The 17304-nt window shown below is 44.5% G+C and overlaps 1 protein-coding gene across 3 annotated transcripts in view; it reads left to right on the forward strand.

Moving 5' to 3' along the window:
• Positions 1 to 2504: 2504 nt before the first annotated feature.
• LIMA1 (LIM domain and actin binding 1) overlaps positions 2505 to 17304 on the forward strand; it is a 106776-nt gene continuing 91976 nt past the window's right edge. For 2 of the 3 annotated variants that reach the window (XM_003252161.4, XM_003252162.3), the window contains exon 1: positions 2505 to 2662. The gene's annotated coding sequence lies outside the window, so the exon portion shown is untranslated. The remainder of the gene's footprint in view (positions 2663 to 17304) is intronic. The other variant, XM_030816585.1, reaches the window with a different exon arrangement.

Below are 17304 nucleotides of genomic sequence, written 5' to 3' on the forward strand. Positions count from 1 at the left end.
ACTTTCGTGTTCAGCCTATAAAGTTTGATGCCTAGGCAGCTAGGGCAGGGGTGTCTGAGCCTTTTCTGGTTTTGACTGTTGTCCGATTCAAAATCTAAGTTTGTTTTGTCTGAAATTTTTATTTCTACAATACCTATCCAGAAATCAGTCTAGGCTGGATATTTGAAGGAAGAAGGGAATAACTGGCTGGCATATTCATCATCTGTTGGAAATCTCTCTTCTCCTTACACATTTTCATTAACTTCTTTAGGAAGTGTAATTACAAGCATTTTCTCACGAGCAGCCCCTACTAATAACGCATCAAGCTGCATGAATTCCGAAAAGCTTCAGAAAACTTGTGGTCTGAAACCCTACTGTGTCCAGAATTTGTGGGTTCTTGGTCTCAATGACTTCAAGAATGAAGCCGCAGACCCTTGTGGTGAGTATTACAGTTCTAAAGGTGGCGCGTCTGGAGTTTCTTCCTTCTGGTGGGTTCGTGGTCTCGCTGGCTCAGGAGTGAAGCTGCAGACCTTCGCGGTGAGTGTTATAGCTCATAAAAGCAGTGTGGACCCGGCCGGGCGCGGTGGCTCACGCTTGTAATCCCAGCACTTTGGGAGGCCGAGGCGGGCGGATCACCAGGTCAGGAGATCGAGACCACGGTGAAACCCCGTCTCTACTAAAAATACAAAAAAATTAGCCGGACGTAGTGGCAGGCGCCTGTAGTCCCAGCTACTCGGGAGGCTGAGGCAGGAGAATGGCGTGAACCCGGGAGGCAGAGCTTGCAGTGAGCCGAGATTGCGCCACTGCACTCCAGCCTGGGCGACAGAGCAAGACTTTGCCTCCCCAAAAAAAAAAAAAAAGCAGTGTGGACCGAAAGAGAGAGCAGTGGCAAGATTTATTGCAAAGAGCAAAAGAATAAAGCTTCCACAGTGTGGAAGGGAACCCGAGCGGGTTGCCACTGCTGGCTCCGGCAGCCTGCTTTTATTCTCTTATCTGGCCCTACCCACGTCCTGCTGATTGGTAGAGCCAAGTGGTCTGTTTTGACAGGGCGCTGATTGGTGCGTTTACAATCCCTGAGCGTAAAGGTTCTCCACGTCCCCATCGGATCAGTTAGATACAGAGTATGGACACAAAGGTTCTCCAGGGCCCCACCAGAGCAGCCAGATACAGAGTGTCGATTGGTGCATTCACAGACCCTGAGCTAGACACAGGGTGCTGATTGGTGTATTTACAATCCCTGAGCTAGACATAAAGGTTCTCCACATCTCCACCAGACTCAGGAGCCCAGCTGGCTTCACCCAGTGGATCCCGCACCGGGCTGCAGGTGGAGCTGCCTGCCAGTCCCGCGCCGCGTGCTCGCACTCCTCAGCCCTTGGGTGGTCGATGGGACTCGGCGCTGTGGAGCAGGGGGTGGCGCTCGTCGGGGAGGCTCGGGCCGCACAGGAGCCCATGGAGGGGGTGGGAAGCTCGGGCATGGCGAGCTGCAGGTCCCGAGCCCTGCCCCGCGGGAAGGCAGCTACGGTCCGGTGAGAAATCGAGCGCAGCGCCGGTGGGTCGGCACTGCTGGGGGACCCAGTACACCCTCCGCAGCCGCTGGCCTGGGTGCTAAGCCCGTCACTGCCCGGGGCCGGCAGGGCCGGCCGGCTGCTCCGAGTGGGGGGCCCGCCAAGCCCACGCCCACCCGGAACTCCAGCCGGCCCGTAAGCGCCGCGCGCAGCCCCGGTTCCCGCTCGCGCCTCTCCCTCCACACCTCCCCGCAAACCAAGGAAGCCGGCTCCCACCTTGGCCAGCCCAGAAAGGGGCTCCCACAGTGCAGCGGTGGCTGAAGGGCTCCTCAAGTGCCGCCAAAGTGGGAGCCCAGGCAGAGGAGGCACCGAGAGCAAGCAAGGGCTGTGAGGACTGCCAGCAGGCTGTCACCTCTCACTACTATGCTTGAGGTACAGGAAAGAAGGATACTATCAAAAGGAACCATGCAGCTGGCACGGAACTGGGACAAGAATTTGGGGGCAGGATGGCCACGTGCTAGGCCAACTGACGGTCTCCAAACCATTAGCAAGCTCCTATTCTGAGTGGAGGAGTAAAAACAGCTGTTGGAGAACTTGGACGTCATCCGCCCTTGTCAAACCGTTTTCAGGATTAATGTACTTAATTCAGCTTTTTCCACTACACCACACAGCCTCCTCTAAAACACCCTCCCTGCACAAAATTTACCCCCAAAGCACCAGGAACCTAGCCGGCTAGAGTTGAGCTTAGGAAAAACCTGAGTGGCTCCAGAGTCAAACTGCGGTAACTTTGAGTCAGAGGAGTTAAGGCCAAAGTAGAGCTGCACAGAGCCCCACGTCGTGCATGTGCGCGTCTCCTTCAGAGAAAGGCATGCCGAGGTAGACGAGGCGCCCCCGGCAGCAACACCCCTGTTCCCTCGCCAGCACCCCGCGCCTCCAGAGCGACTGGAGCAGACGCGAGCGCTGGGCACGTAGCCGGTGGCGCGCACGCTCAGCCTGAGGCCGCACGGGAGGCGGGCTGGCGTGCGCGCCCCCGCGGCGGTGGGCGGTGGGCGGGGTCCGGGGCGGGGCCGCAGGAGCAGTAGGTGTTAGCAGCTTGGTCACGACAGGTGCGCTAAGTAGAGCACCGGGACCTGTGACAGGGCTGGTAGCAGCGCAAAGGAAAGGCGGCTTTTAGCCAGGTAAGGGCCTTCTCTCTCCACAACCGGAGAGTGCGCGAAGACCCCGGCTTCTCTCCACACCCTCTTTCTCCTTCGACTTTTGGGGCGGGGGGAGTGCAAGGAGTGTGAGTCCCTCCCCCTGGAGATAAGGGGTCGAGGGACGCTGATCCTCCGTTCTTTCCTCACTTCTGGGGCCTGCGCTGGGTGGGGAGTGCTTACGTCGGGCTGAGCCTTTGCTGCCCAAGGGCGGGAGCTGCAAATACCCCGTCCTCTCCCACCGAGAACACTCCATTCTAACTATACTTTCTGGTGTGGTGGAGGAAGGTGGCAATTCATTAAAACTCCAAATACCCTCCTTCCAGGGAAATACTCTAATATTCAACTGCTCTTTTTCCTTCATTTTCAGCCATTCCCTCTCTTTTCGATTTTTTCTCCCCTTCCATTACGCCAGTTGAACTCTGTTTAAGACACTTACACCCTTTTGAGGAATGTTGAGAATATAGCAGTCCTTGCAGCCGATGTGTCATCCCCGAATCGCTATCGTGTATATGTCGCTGGCACTTGCCCCCGACATATGTAGGTGTTAATGTAAGGTAATTGTACACCCCTGGCTACACATACTAAAGCTTGAAGTTGTAGCTCCTAGGAACGAACCATCTGGCACCCTTCCTAGCCTCCTTACTGATGCTTGCAAGAACGGTTTAGCTGATCCTGGTGAGAGATATTTGAACTACTATTGTCTTGCACCTAACTCCAGCTTTCAAAAGTCTGCCTTGGCCGGGCGCAGTGGCTCACGCCTGTAATCCCAACATTTTGGGAAACTGAGGCGGGAGGATCGCTTGAGCCCAGGTGTTTGAGACCAGCCAAGGCAACTTAGCGAGACCCTTGTCTCTACAAGAAATAAATAAATAAATAATAAAAGATAAGTCTGCCTAATCCAGATCTGCCTAATCCAGATGGTTCAATTGACTTGACTTTTCAGGTTAGTCAAAGGTACTTAGGGAGTTATCAGTTTTTAAGACAATGCCCATTTTGGGGAGAGGTTTTCTTTTGCATTAATTATTCTTTCTTTTGCTCTTGATTAAAATGGTTTAACAGAGTACCTTTTATCTGCTTAGTTACCAGTACTATTCACAAATGCTAAATATTTCAGGAGCCATGAAATACCACCAATCCTTTCTTCTGAGGTATGATGTAGACACAAAAGAACATGACCCCCAACAACATGTTCTAAGTTCCTGTAGAGGTATAACCTGGGTGCAGGATGATCACGTTTTAGATAGATCTTCAAAAAATTATAGAGTTGGCGTGAAAGAAGGCAAAAAAAAGTGTGTGTTCATATATGTTTTCTTGTTTTGCGTTGATAGAACAACATGTAATGTACTAGGTAATTAGGAACTTATTTCATTCTTTGGACAAAATATTGAGTGCCTTTCGTGTCAGTCCTACTGTGGATTCAAAGTGCCGAACATCTTTACCCTAAAAGAACTTACAATCAAATGGGTTAGACAGATCCACATACAATTTATGGTATTAGTGAGGTCATTTCTATACTAGAGGTCAGCCCAGGGTACTGTAGGAGCATAGGGAATATAGGTGTTTTGTTTTGTTTTTTAATTCTCTCTTCTGCTTTTCCTTAAAAACAAAAACCTCTGAGTAATAATGAGTGATTCTCTTCAATCTATGTGTTTGTATCACTTTCATATTTCTTACCCTCTCTTTCTCCAACTCTATGGCCTATGGAAAATGGGATTAGACCCTGTTGTTAATATGGCATTTAGTAAATAGTTGGATCTGTTTCCACTGTTCTGTATTGGGCTGGGAAGTGTTGTTATCAGGTAGTCCCTGGGAAGAGAACAGTATATTGGCAACATTAGCAAAGGAGTGCCATTTTGTAAAAATTACCTCATTGTATAACTTTCTTTAACTTGGTACACTCAAGCTTTGTTCCAGACTCTGGTTAAAGGTGGGGCTAAATTTCAACCTAATAATTCTAAGAGAAAGCTTCAGAAGCTAAAACAATTCACATCTTGGTGACAGGGGATACTTTTTCCTGCTAAGGTGCCCTCAAAATGTTTTTCTCTTTCTTTTTTTCTTGGATGGGGAAGACAGGGTAGATAGGTGGGTGGGGAAAAATGTTTTTAAGTATAATTTTGACTACTGTTTCTTCAGGTTTTAAATTCTTATATTTTCTCTGGTATTTTTCACCAGTTAACTGCAATTAACGTAGAGCCCCTGTACCAAAAAAATTTATCAAAGACATACACACACAGACACAAAAGAATATTGAGAGTGTGGGAGTTCGTTAGACATCTTTGGCATAATAGGGCACCTAACCACAAATTGAAAGAATTTGTTATTATTTAAATTGACAGTGAAACTAGTTTCAGGCATTCTTAATTCCATTCTACTATTAGATAGATGACTTTTAGATTAGAATTGTACCCTTTCTGCAGATAGGAAAATGTATAACTTGAGTCCTAAGTCAGTAATTTCCATTAGAAAAGACAATTTTTTTTTTTTTTTTTTTGAGACGGAGTCTCGCTTCTGTCACCCAGGCTGGAGTACAGTGGTGCTATCTCAGCTCACTGCAAGCTCCACCTCCCGGGTTCACGCCATTCTCCTGCCTCAGCCTCTCCAAGTAGCTTGGGACTACAGGGGCCCGCCACCACGCCCGGCTATTTCTTGTATTTTTAGTTGAGACGGGGTTTCACTGTGTTAGCCAGGATGGTCTCGATCTCCTGACCTCGTGATCCGCTCGCCTCGGCCTCCCAAAGTGCTGGGATTACAGGCGTGAGCCACCGCGCCCGTCCTAGAAAAGGCAATTGTTTTTTAAGTTTGCTATTGTCTTTCACTGTATGTTTTTTGATAGAAAATTAAGGTACTTCATTTTAGATTGCATACAGTAATCTCCAGGTGAGGTTACTTAACATAGCCTCTTCAGGTTATTAACAAACCAGTGGTTGTAAATGAAGTAGTTTCTACTTAATGATTATGGAGTTGAGATTCTATGGTGGATGATACTCTTGGTAGGACCATACTGATGAGTTTATTCTGAAGCTGGGTGCAGAGTCCTCAAGACTCAGTCAAATTATTGTGCTACTGAAGACCTCTTTTCATAAAAAGGATGGAGTTTGACCTAACAAGCAATCTATTATTCAGCATGTCAGATGATTTCCTGACACGTGAAAACTTTCTAGAGACTTCCCGTGTCCACTCATAAGAAGTTAACATGGGCCAGGCGTGGTGGCTCAAGCCTGTAATCCCAGCACTTTGGGAGGCCAAGGCGGGCGGATCACGAGGTCAGGAGATCGAGAGCATCCTGGCTAACATGGTGAAACCCTGTCTCTACTAAAAAATACAAAAAAAATTAGCTGGGTCTGGTGGCGGGCGCCTATAGTCCCAGCTACTCGGGAGGCTGAGGCAGGAGAATGGCGTGAACCTGGGAGGCGGAGCCTGCAGTGAGCCGAGATCGTGCCACTGCAATCCAGCCTGGGGGACAGAGCGAGACTCTGTCTAAAAAAAAAAAAAAAGAAGTTAACATGATACCATGAAAATTTTACGTTCTTTTGATTTTCTTTTAAACAATTTCTTAATACTACTTCCCTGAAACTAAGAACTTTCATCTTTAGGGGAAAATAAGATGCAACTTTTTTGTACTTTTGGTAACAACTGTGGATCTATTTTCCCCCTTAATTATTCTGTAACAGAGCTTATGATATGGGAAAATTTACAGTCCTTCAAATATGTTTTGTCTTGCACAAAGTATTGCCATTTTTGTTTCATTACCCATAAATTAGTCCCAATATCCGTTTTACTTAGGTTTAGATTTCCACAATCTTTTTTCTTTCTCCATAAACTGAAATTCAAGCTAATGCCCCGGGACTTCTTTATTTCATAGTCAGTTTTACTAAACAGGTAATATTTGCCCAGATTTGGCGTCTGAGCAAAAATTTGGCTTCCAGCACTACAGGAAAGCTGTCTGTCCATGCATAGTATCCAGTGATTTCTGTCTAATGGCCCCTCGCTGTCCTCTTCCTTACCCCTTGGCAATACTTGACCAAGTGAACAACTTGTCTAGTTCTTCCTTTCATTTGCTTTTCTTGACATGACTACTATCTGGTTCTCCATTTTCTAATCTAACCACTTACTCCCATACTCCATTAACTCAGTCTTTTTGCCCCTTAAATGCCGGGTTCACCATAGCCCTGCTCAGCTTCCTATTCTCACTATACTTTCTCCCTTTATAATCTGATTTCTTTCCATGACTTCCACTATCACCTCCATGTAAGTGGCCTGAAAATTTATCTTTTTAAAAAACTTTTTTCATATTGTATATATAATTCTTGTTTTATTTTCATATATGCCAACACATTTAAAAATAAAAATTATAGATATTTATATTATTATAAAATAAAAATTATATATGTTTATTATAGAAAATGTGGAAAAAACAGGCCGGGTGTGATGGCTCATGCCTGTAATCCCAGCACTTTGGGAGGCTGAGGCGGATGGATCACTTGAGGTCAGGAGTTTGAGACCAGCCCGGCCAACATAGTGAAACCCCATCTCTACTAAAAATACAAAAATTAGCTGGGCGTGGTGGCGCACGCCTGTAGTCCCAGCTGCTAAGGAGGCCGAAGCGGGAGAATCCCTTGCACCCAGGAGGCAGAGGTTGCAGAGAGCCAAGCTCATGCCACTGCACTCCAGCCTGGGTGACAAAACAAGATTCCATATCAAAAAAAAAAAAAAGAAAAAACAAATTATAAAGAAGACAAAATAACCCATATTCCATAATCTGTTCCAGAGAGATCTATCATTCAGTGGTTTTGTTTTCTTTGATATACACACACTCACATAAACACAAAGGTAATTGAACTCATACTGTTGCAGTAGATATAGTTTTGTGTCTGATTTTTTTGCTTTATATTATTTTTCATAGCATCAAAAATTTTTGAAAACATTTAAATGAATATTTAATCTCCATTGTAATCTATTTAATAATTTATTATGCTGAGGTTGCATAATTTAATTGTGTTGTGGTTTTACATTAAATGAAAACAATTGAGAACAAATTTATGCATAAATCTTTGTGCAAATCACTCATTATTTCCTTAGGTTAGATTCCCAGAGGTTGAATTACCAGGTCAAGGGGTGTGAAAATTTAAAAATACTAAACCTGCTCCCAAATTGCTTTTTGTAAAGATTAGACTAATTAACATTATCAACTGCAGTGATTGTGAGTGCCCATCTTAGTGCAGCCTTGGTAACATTGAATATTATTATTATTATTATTTTTGAGATGGAGTCTCTCTGTGTCGCCCAGGCTGGAGTGCAGTGGCACGATCTTGGCTCACTGCAAGCTCTGCGTCCCGGGTTCACGCCATTCTCCTGCCTCAGACGCCTGAGTAGCTGGGACTACAGGCGTCTGCCACCACACCTGGCTATTTTTTTTTTTTTTTTTTTTTGTATTTTTAGTAGAGACGGGGTTTCACCATGTTAGCCAGGATGGTCTCAATCTCCTGACCTTGTGATCTGCCTACCTCGGCCTCCCAAAGTGCTGGGATTACAGGCATGAGCCACTGCGCCCAGCCCGTCTGGCTAATTTTTGTGTTTTTTAGTAGAGACAGGGTTTCACCACGTTGATCAGGCTGACCTCAAACTCCTGACCTCAGGAGATCTGCCCACCTCGGCCTCCCAAAGTGCTGGGATTACGGCGTGAGCCACCGCGCCCGGCCTGAATATTATTTTTTAATCTTTACTAATTTGATAGGCAGAAGTGAATTAATTTGTATTTCTTTGCTTGTGAGAGAGAACATTTTTCATACATTCATTTCTGTTTCTTCTGTGAATTATGTCTGGGTTAATCCCATTCCCATTTTTATCTGGGCGTTAACATTTTAATTATGTTGGTGTTTTGTTTGGTGTTCTTTTATTTGGAGCGTTTTGTAGGGGAAGCACAGGCTTTTATGAGACCAAATAGAGTGAGTGGAGTGATAAAGTGGAAAGTGGACAGAAGTTGGAATTGTGGTGTTATAAATGCCCATTGTTTTGAGGGGCCAGAGCTTGTGATCGATGAAGCAGTACTGCAGAATGGAAAGGGTGCTGTTTGAGAGTCAGGATTCCCAACTTAATGTTGTCATCAGCCAATCAGGTGATCTTGGACAAGTCACTGATTCGTTGACTCAGAGCCTCATCTGTAAAATGAGAGGGTTGGGCTTTTGAGCCCCAAGACTGGACAACCTCTGTGCTGAAAGGGTGCCTTTGGAGCTACTACGGTTCACTAGACATTCTGGAATTACTTTGTCTCATCTCTAACCTTTCACCTAATTTTAGATATATACAGCCTGAGGAAAGACTGGATGCAGTAAAGGCAGTTTCCACCAGAGTAGCAAGGGGAGCCTGGGGACAGTTTAATTTGTTTGTGCCCTTTAACTTTCAGGAAAATAGAAGTATAAAAAAAAATTGAGGCCGGGCGCGGTGGCTCACGCTTGTAATCCCAGCACTTTGAGAGGCCGAGGCGGACGGATCACGAGGTCAGGAGATCGAGACCACGGTGAAACCCCGTCTCTACTAAAAATACAAAAAATTAGCCAGGCGTGGTGGCGGGCGCCTGCAGTCCCTAGGGTACATGTGCACGATGTGCAGGTTTGTTACATATGTATCCATGTGCCATGTTGATTTCCTGCACCCATTAACTCGTCATTTAGCATTAGGTATATCTCCTAATGCTGTCCCTCCCCCCTCCCTGAATGAGGTTCTTGCTGTGGGGGTTGGGGGAAGAAAATAAAAAGAAGTCAAAAAGATTGGTATTTTTTTAGGCATTCCCATAGACTGACACTCGGAAACTGGTAAGATAAAATCACAGAAGCGGCCGGGCGCAGTGGCTCACGCCTGTAATCCCAGCACTTTGGGAGGCCGAGACGGGCAGATCATGAGGTCAGGAGATGGAGACCATCCTGGCTAACACGGTGAAATCTCGTCTCTACTAAAAATACAAAAAATTAGCCGGGCGCGGTAGCGGGCGCCTGTAGTCCCAGCTACTTGGGAGGCTGAGGCAGGAGAATGGCGTGAACCCGGGAGGCAGAGCTTGCAGTGAGCCAAGGTTGGGCCACTGCACTCCAGCCTGGGGCGACAGAGCGAGACTCCATCTCAAAAAAAAAAAAAAAAAAAAAAAAAAAAAAAAAATCACAGAAGCCCTGCTGACCTGTGCCACAAAACTCCATTATCTACAATGTATGTGAAAAATGTCTCATTTTGTGACTAAAGGGTGTACGTCTCCAAGGCAAGTTATTTAACAACTTCTTCTACTTCATACAGAACCATTCTTAGTGTTTTTCTTTGTGATTTGTATAAACTCTTCTATTTTAAGAATATTAATTTTTTGTCCTGTGGTCAAATATTTAACCAGTTTACCTTTTAATTTTGTATATAGTATATTATTACTTATCTATAGAATTTTTTTTTTTTTTTTTGAGACTGGGTGTCACTCAGTCACCCAGGCTGGAGTGCAGTGGCACGATCTCGGCTCACTCTAGCCTCTGCCTCCAGGGTTCAAGTGATTCTCGTGCCTCAGCCTCCCAAGTAGCTGGGATTACAGGCACATGCCACCACGCCTAGCTAATTTTTGTATTTTTAGTAGAGACAGGGTTTCTCCATATTGGCCAGGCTGGTCTTGAAGTCCTGACCCAGGTAATCTGCCCGCCTCGGCCTTCCAAAGTGTTACAATTATAGGCGTGAGCCACCGCACACAGCCTGGATTTTTAAATTTGAGATTTCTTCTGGTGCTGTGATGTTTAGAAGGCCTTCACCATCCAGAGATTGGTCAAATACTCACTTTCATTTCCTTCTGATTTTTACCGTTTTATACTTTATATTTAATTCTTTAATTTGTATTGAACTTATTTTGAAGTACCAAACCAATATGTTTAATGCCTTTGTACATCTGAGCTCCAGATCTGTATTTCCAGCTACCTGTTAGGCTGTGTGGATAGTCCCTGTACGCCATGCATCTGCATACACCCAGTTTCACTAAGGAGAAAGCTTGAGGTTGTCTTTACCGCTTTAATACTTTTCTCCACCCACATTTAATCAATCCCCAAGTTTGGCTGATTCTGCCCCAGCAGTGATAAGGGCTCTTTAATCAGTCTTCTAGTTCAGATTCCCATTTTTTGTTTTTTGCCAGAGTCGTGGAGTAAGCCTTAGAGTTGGCTTCAGTTTTTCCCTTGCAGAAAAGTTACCAGAGTTGTCATTAAAAAAAAAAAAAAAGCACTGATTTTCAAAATATGGTTCCTTTAATTGCCTGTGTTAGAATTACCTGACAGTGGTTAAAAAGGTAGAGAGGTAGAGTCTCAGGTCCCACCTAGACCTGCAGATCAGTGTGTCTGAGGGATGGGCCTGGGAACCTGAAGTTTATCAAGTACCTCAAGAGATTTATATACAAACTTAAGGGGAGACAGTGCCAAGTAAATTCAGTCGAACTTTCTGACATGATCTTCAAGACACCCACACCCCACTCTGGCAGCCTATTCTTTTAGGCTTATCTCCCACAACACTACCCACCCACCTGGCACTGTGACCCTACAATAATTCTCTGTTTCCTGGACCTGCCCAGTTCTTTCCTGCCTCTGTGCCTTTGCTCATGCAGTTCCCACAGCCTCATGCTCCTCCCCTTCCCCACCCTCTTGTTGAAATCCTTTTCCTTAAGAGCCCAAATCCAATGCTACCTTTTTAAATTTTTTTAATAAAAAAAGCCTTTTCTAATTTCTTCTACTTGAATCAGTGGCTCCCTCCCCAGTCTTTATACTTAACACTTGATTTTTGCTTCATTTCTTACCTTACTTAATGTCACTATTTATAAATTATTGCTTCCTTGTAAGATTATAAGCCTTTTAGGTATGAGAACCTTTCCCTTCCTTTTCATTTTGTGGTCATTATGCACATGTAAACAATTAAGAACTCACTTATTTTATTTTATTTTATTATTTTGAGACACAGTTTCATTCTGTCCTAGGCTGGAGTGCAATGGCGCGATCTCAGCTCACTGCAACCCCCACCTCCTAGGTTCAGGTGATTCTCGTGCCTCAGACCTCCGGAGTAGCTGGGACTACAGGCACGTGCCACCACGCGTGGCTAATTTTTTTTTTTTTTTGGTATTATTAGTAGAGACAGGGTTTCACCATGTTGGCCAGGCTGGTCTCGAACTCCTGGCCTCAAGTGATCTGCCCACCTCAGCTTCCCAAAGTGCTGGGATTATAGGCATGGGCCACTGCACCTGGCCAAAGTACTCATTCAGTACATGAAATATATCTGATCTTGCAAACACACTTTTATATAACAATGTTTGGCTTTGTATCACACATAGAATAAAATTGAAATCCTTTAGCGTTGCTTATTAATCCTTATTTAATCTGACTACTACTCATCTCTGTGTCATCGCATACTTCTCACTCATTTCCTAGCTATATTATTCCTTCCTCAGGGCCTTTGCATTTGCTTTCCTCTGCCTGGAAAACTCCCCCATCTATTCTCTTCACCTTGCTGGCTGCATATGTTCTCCCCATCATTCAGGTTTCAGTTCAAATGTCATTCACTCAATGAGGCCTTCCCTGATCACTGCCTAAAGAAGCTGTTCGTGTCCCTGTTCCTACCACAACCTCCAGTTACTCTTTTTGTATTTCCTTCACACCACTAATCACAGTCTTTAATTGTCCTGCTTCTCCAGTGGAATGGAAATTTCATGAGAGTAGAGACCATGCCTGTCTTTTTTTTTTTTTTGAGATGGAGCCTCACTCTGTCACCCAGGCTGGAGTGCAATGGCACGATCTTGACTCACTGCAACCTCCACCTCCCAGGTTCAAGAGTCTCCTGCTTCAGCCTCCCAAGTAGCTGGGACTACAGGCGCCCGCCACCACACCCAGCTAAATTTTTTATTTTTGGTAGCGACAGGATTTCACCATGTTGACCAGGATGGTCTCCATCTCTCGACCTCATGATCCGCCTGCCTTGGCCTCTCAAAGTGCTGGGATTACAGGCGTGAGCCACCGCGCCCGGCCTTCTCTGTCATTTTTAACATTATATCTTCAGCACTTGGAACACTGCTGAAGACTTGGTAAATGCTAAATAAATATTTGTTGAATGAGTGAATAAGCCTTGAAGATGGACTTTTCATTGGGACAAGTCTTGTTTTGGTTTGCAGTCCAAAGTGTTGTATTTTTTTTAACTGGACAACAGCTGAGGTCGGTCCATCTGGGTTCAAATCAGGTAGCAGTCCCTGAGGAGTTCGGAAGGTAGCAGGACAAAAGTTTGGATACTGTGACAACCAGGATTCAGTTCCATCTGAGTGCAAGTTTTCCAAGGTGTTTCCAGGATCCAGGCCACTATTTTCCTACCACTATAACCATCTACTTCCCAGGTTGTTACTCTGGATTATACTAGTCTATCAACTCCTGTTACATTTTTAAAAGCCACTGTGGCAAAACTAAAACCCAATTACTGGAATCCACAAACAACCAGAAGTTTTCTTCTGTTTTCATTCTCTAGGAGAAAAATTAGAAAGCTATCTAGAATCTTCAAGAAAAAAATGAAATGATTTTCATTATACTTACTATTAACACGTGCTCTGAAATAGGACAGTGTACTGATTAGAAAGATTTTCAGCAACAGCTTTAAACAAAAGGTTTCTTATTAACATCTAGTTGAACCAGACACTATAACAAATTAGTTCTAATTTCTATTTCTTTTCATTGGTTAGTCTTTTTTAATTCCATTTTTTTTTTCTTAATGCTGGCTTGAAGTTTTATTTAAAATAATGCTTTGTATAGTAGCTGATAGTTTTCAAAGTACTTTTGCTTTTATCCTTTCATTTAGTCCTCATAACCGTCCTGTGTGAATCAATATCTGTTTTTGAGATGAAGAGATTGAGACCCAAAGACAGCCAACTGAAAGACCACTACCCAGCAAATGCCTCTCAATAACTGTTTTCTACAGTCCCGAATTGGATGTAGCTTTCAGAGCTAAACATTAAAATTCAGTTGAAACAGTAACATTAATATGTTTATAACCAGGCCAGGTGCGGTGGCTCACGCCTGTAATCTCAGCACTGTAGGAGGCCAAGGCTGGTGGATCACTTGAGGTCAGGAGTTCGAGACCAGCCTGGCTAACGTGGCAAAACCCCGTCTCTACTAAAATTACAAAAATTAGCCTGGGAGACAGAGTAAGACTCCCTCTTAAAAAAAAAAAATGTTTATAACCAATTCTTTTTTTTTTTTTTTGAGACAGAGTCTCGCTCTGTTGCCCAGGCTAGAGTGCAGTGGCGTGATCTCTGCTCACTGCAAGCTCCACCTCCTGGGTTGACGCCATTCTCCTGCCTTAGCCTCCCGAGTAGCTGGGACTACAGGCGCCCGCCACAATGCCCGGCTAACTTTTTGTATTTTTTTTTTTTTAGTAGAGAAGGGGTTTCACCGTGTTAGCCAGGATGGTCTCAATCTCCTGACCTCGTGATCTGCCCACCTTGGCCTCCCAAAGTGCTGGGATTACAGGCTGAGCCACCGCGCCCGGCCCTATAACCAATTCTTAATAAGATACCTAGCATTGGTCCAGATAAGTGGCCAAATGTTATCACTTGTGTGGCTGTGTGATTTGGTACATCTTTATGTGATCAGCCTCCGTGATGCTTGTCCTTGATTAAGGCATTGTTATGTGGTAGCTCCTCAGATTTTTTTTTGAGACAGAGTTTCGCTCTTGTTGCCCAGGCTGGAGTGCAATGGCACGATCTCGGCTCACTGCAACCTCTGCCTCCTGGGTTCAAGCAATTCTCCTGCCTCAGCCTCCCAAGTAGCTGGAATTACAGGCAAGCACCACCATGCCCGGCTAACTTTTTTATATTTTTAGTACAGACGGCGTTTCTCCATGTTGGTCAGGCTGATCTCGAACTCCCGAACTCAGGTGATCCGCCCACTCGGCATCCCAAAGTGCTGGGATTATAGGCATGAGCCACTGCACCTGGCCAGCTTCTCTTTTAAAGAAAAGAAGGATTAAAGAACTTGCCTAGAGAAGAGTCACTTTGAAGGATTAAAGAACTTGCCTAGAGAAGAGTCACTTTTCAGTAAACCCGTTTTAATTCTCCTGCTTGAAGCGATTGGTTAAACTGATCTGAACTGAGTCTTCAGATTCAGCAAGTCCTGAAAAAAAGCACATCATCTAAAATTTCAGATAAGAATGGAAGCCAGGCCCTTCCTGAAAATGTCCAGAAGTGAAACTAAGAAGCCCTGTATTTGGGGAAAACTTGATTAGTTATTAAGGACAAAGGGCTGCTATAAGAAGGTTGTATCTTTAACAGAAGGAGCCTTCCTAAAATAAGTGTATGTGTTTCTTTTGCTTTGAGATTGTAAAGAAGACTCCTTAATTAACTACTTTGCCTTAATTAAGCATGTAATTGGCAAGACTTGTGAGCATGTAGTTTCTAGGCAGATTTTCAGTTATGTAGGTGGGCCTTTGCTGAGATGTGTGGCAATTCAGTACTAGTGTAACACTGTTTTTCATTCATATAACAGATATTTATTGAGCCCCTACATGTTCCAGGCACTGGTATTCGGTACATCTGATGTTAAAGTATGGAAAGGTACAAGGGTTAAAGGAGAAATATGCTGTTCAGGGGAAGTCTGTGCTTTGTTGTAATGGTCTTGGTCAATTGTAAATTTCCACATTCTTTTTCTAATTAGCTATGTTTTACTCTTTACCTTAAATTCAAAGCTAGTGACTTAAATGATCTGTTTTTCTACTTACTGAAAGAAATTTTTCTTACTATGTGTGAAAAAAACTACTGAAAAAAAAAAACACAAAGAAAACCTCACTTCGTTGGATTATGTTTGCCCTTAGAATAAGTTAATGATCAGCTGGGATGGGGAGGGAAGGAACCAAATGAACAAATAACAGATTTTATTAATTGGGAGAGAGGTAGAGTTAGACTTGAATTTGATCTGGTAATTTTTTTAATTTAAAGGGAAAAAAATGATTAGGAAAGTTCTTGGGTGGTTCTTCATGACCTACAAATTTTAGACCAAAGTCAGTTGTTTTTGTTTTTCAAGATAGAGTCTTGCCCTGTCGCTGAGGCTGGAGTGCAGTGGCGCAATCTCGGCTCACTACAAGCTCCGCCTCCTGGGTTCGTGCCATTCTCCTGCCTCAGCCTCCCGAGTAGCTGGGATTATAGGCGCCCGCCACCACGCCTGGCTAATTTTTTGTGTTTTTAGTAGAGATGGGGTTTCACCGTGGTCTCGATCTCCTGACCTCATGATCCACCCGCCTCGGCCTCCCAAAGTGCTGGGATTACAGGCACCCAAAGTCAGTTTTTAAAGGCTGTAACTGAGGTTACTCTTTTTTACCTGTCTAAATAAGATATGTGAAGATTACCACAATTGTGTAAAAAACTAATTTGGGGTTCATAAGCACAAGAAGATAAGATATTCGCATGAATGAATACGGTAATAGAAGCTCTGTGGGAAGGTTCTAGTTATATTCTCTTCAACATAGAGTTCTTTTTTTTTGTTTTGTTTTTGTTTTGAGATAGGGTCTCACTTTGTTGCCCAGGCTGGAGTGCAGTGGCGTGATCTCGTTCACTGCAACCTCCACCTCCAAGGCTGAAGCGATCCTCCCACCTCAGCCTTCTGAGTAGCTGGGATTACAAGCTCAAGCCACCACACCTGGCTAACTTTTATTTGTTTGTATTTTTTGTACAGATGGGGTTTTGCCGTTTTTCCCAGGCTGGTCTTGAACTCCTGAACTCAAGCAATCTATCCTCCTTGGTCTCCCAAAGTGCTGGGATTACAGGCGTGAGCCACTGTGCCTGGCCCAACTTAGAGTTCTTACAGAGGTGTTGATGTGTTGATAATACCTAAAATTTTATCCGCCCCCCCCCCCTTTTTTTTTTTTTTTGACAGAGTTTCACTCTTGTTGCCCAGGCTAGAGTACAATGGCGTGATCTTGGCTCACTGCAACTTCTGCCACCGGGTTCAAGCGATTCTCCTGCCTCAGCCTTCCCGAGTAGCTGGAATTATAGGCACGTGCTACCACGCCTGGCTAATTTTGTATTTTTAGTAGAGATGGGGTTTCTCCATGTTGGTCAGGCTGGTCTGGAACTCCCGACCTCAGGTGATCCGCCCACCTCGGCCTCCCAAAGTGCTGTGATTACAGTCATAAGCCACCGTGCCCAGCCTTTTTTTTTTTTTTTTTTGCTCTTGTTGCCCAGGTTGGAGTGCAGTGGTGTGATCTCAGTTCACTGCAACCTCCGCCTCCCAGGTTCAAGCGATTCTCCTGCCTTAGCCTCCCAAGTAGTTGGGATTACAGCCATGCACCACCATGCCTGGCTAATTTTTTGTATTTTTAGTAGAGACGGGGTTTCTCCATGTTGGTCAGGCTGGTCTCAAACTGGTGACCTCAGGTGATCCTCCCGCCTTGGCCTCCCTAAGTGCTGAAATTACAGGTATGAGCCACTGCGCCCGGCCCTTAAATTTTATCCATAAGAGATATAACTTTTACAGATTTAGACTTTATGGTACAGAAAAATGGTGTCAGGTCTTTGATCATATCTGGTGTTCCTGGTAGTAACCATCAGTTTCTCAGAGATTATTACATTAGAGATATTCTCTTTTTATCGGTGATTTAAC

This window comes from Nomascus leucogenys, chromosome 8, assembly GCF_006542625.1.
Source record: "Nomascus leucogenys isolate Asia chromosome 8, Asia_NLE_v1, whole genome shotgun sequence".
NCBI classification, from domain to species: Eukaryota; Metazoa; Chordata; class Mammalia; order Primates; family Hylobatidae; genus Nomascus; species Nomascus leucogenys.